We start from the raw sequence: 2,594 nt of genomic DNA, 5'->3' as shown, positions 1-2,594 counted from the left end.
CGGGCTGGAGAACCTAGTGTGAGAGCATGGCTACAGAACCTGGCTGGAGAACCTGGAGAACCTGGCTGGAGAACCTAGCAAGAGAACATGGACACAGTACTTGGCTGGAGATTGTGGCTAGAGATCCTGGCAAGGCTGCTGATCAACTGAACGCTGTCTCCGTGTCATTCCTTCTTCGCCGACTCCGTCCACACCTTTGGGGACCCCTGGACCTGCTGGGGTTGGACCCCAGCAGGGATGGGCCTGAGAACAGGATGCTGAGGGGGTAAGTCCGTCAGAGGAAGCCAAGAGCCCTGTGATTTCACTCCTACGTGGACATATGAGTGCAACACAGGCTCACGGTGCAACATGCACATCTGGCTTCGGAGAAACCCACACCTGAAACCTGTACGATCGCATGGACCGACGCCACCCCAGTACATTTAATAAAAAATAAGTAAATAAAATGGAACAAGCTGTGGGCTCCGTGTACCACTTCTGACAACGTGCCTGGCATTTCCTGCGACGCCTCCCCAGGCTGTAGCACCAGGGACGGACTTCACAAACGCCCGGCAGAGAACGCGCCCACGGCGAGGGGAGCTCAGGGCCGGGTGCCAGAGGGACCAGCGAGCTCCTCGAAGGCTTGTCAATCAACCAGAAACCAGACCTAAGGGATTTGGCCCGGGGACCCCGAATGTGCAGCGCGGACGTGTGCACGGAAGACAAAGACACGCTGGGACTCACCGCACTGGAGTCCGACCGTGTCGATCACAGCGGAGGTGCCAGGACGCTGCACGGAGCTGTGCACTCCCGGGTTCCCGCTGCACAGCACCTGAGGGCGCAAAGGAACGGAGACCACACCTAGGGGGGTGGGGTAAGGGCAGGAAAGGGCGCCTCTCAGAGAACAGAGGCGTCGTGCACAACCCAGTGACGTATGAGTGACCAGATGGCCTGGCGGTGCCTAGAGACACAGCAGCTCACCAAGCAGCTCGGACCGATGGGCACACGCCCGGTAAGTGCCGTCCTCCCTGGCTCCCGCTTGCTTCACAAATCAAGCCCAGTCCGCGCCGAACGCAGGAAGGCGCTAGGGGGGCCCTTGGGCAGGGCCCTGCTCAGAGAAACTGAAAGGTCAGACGGACGTTACACTTTGGGGGCAGAACCAGGGGAAGGCGGTGGGGTCCTGTCCATACAGGTCTCCCTTCACCACAACGACCTCAAGGCGGACCTCAGTGCCAGCACCAGAGCCACTGCCGGCCCCGCGGGCAGTTACAATAAAGGAAAGAAGCCGGTCACACAGGCGCCTGCACGCCAGGGCTCTGCTCAGGGCTGTGCACCGGGAACACGCAGCGATCAGAAACCAGCCGGGACCAGTCAGTACTGACGATACGACCCAGAAGGCAGAGCAGGTCGCAGCCATGAGAGACTAAGCCGTAGAATAGTCTTTATTGAAATGGGAAAATGTTAACAATATACTTCTATGTGAAATATCCAGATACAAAACAGTATGTACAGTTTAATACCATTTTTATGGAAAGAAAAATAGCATATGTACAAAATCACGCGGAGGGAAAAATAGAAGATGCGCGTACCAAATGTGACGAATGCTGTCTCCAGACCGTGGAGGGGAGGGGGCTACACAGCTGCACCAGGAGCCCCCCGCCCCCCACGCACAGCCCTGCCTCCTGCCAGTCTTCCCGCTGTGAGCACTTTGGTAACTTCTCTGCACGCCGGCTGTTTCGTGGTCCACGCCTCTAAACCACAGTCGTTGTTTCCCATTTAAAATGCAGGTGCCACCTGCGCCTACTCTCTGGCCCGTGGGGAATATGTGCAACTAGTACAACGTGCCAAGAAATATGCCGCCGCACAGACTGGCTAGAGAAAGTGACCTGGAGAATTTGAAAACCTAACCGCAATAAATGTTTTTTGTTAATTCTCACCCGAGGATATTTTTCCCATTGGTTTTCAGAGAGAATGGAAAGGCGGGGAGGAGGGAGAGAGAGAGAAACATGGATGAGAGATACATCGATCGATCAGTTGCTTCCTGCACGAGCCCCAATACTGGGTGGGGACTGAACCTGCAACTCGGGTACGTGCCCTTGATGGGAATCGAACCCTTGACCCTTCGGCGCAAGGACCACTGACCTAAACTGGCCTGGACTTGAGATAAATTTTTTTTAATATATTCTTATTTATTTCAGAGAGGAAGGGGAGGAAGAGGGAGAGAAACATCAATGAAGAGAGGAAATCATTGATCGGCTGCCTCCTGCACGCTGGACCGAGCCTGCAACCTGGGCATGTGCCCTTGATGGGAATCAAACCCGGGGCCCTACGGTCCGCAGGCCACCGCTCTACCCACTGAACTACACCGGCCTGGACTCAAGATAAACTTTTAAATAGAGAAAAACAGATACGATTATTTGAGGGGGGTCCACACACAGTCAGTGAAATAACTCAGGCCCAGCATCGGAGACTCTGAAATTCTCCTCGTTAACGAGCTGCCGGGGGCAAAGGAAACGAGGTGCCTTAGTCAGGAAAATGTGGTTCATAATTCTGTAGAAAGAAGCAAAAATAAGATTGCTTTTAAAGAAAAATGAGATCCCAGAAATAAAGGTTTT

Source organism: Myotis davidii, unplaced genomic scaffold, assembly GCF_000327345.1.
Source record: "Myotis davidii unplaced genomic scaffold, ASM32734v1 scaffold1467, whole genome shotgun sequence".
NCBI lineage: Eukaryota > Metazoa > Chordata > Mammalia > Chiroptera > Vespertilionidae > Myotis > Myotis davidii.
This window is presented reverse-complemented; position numbering follows the sequence as displayed.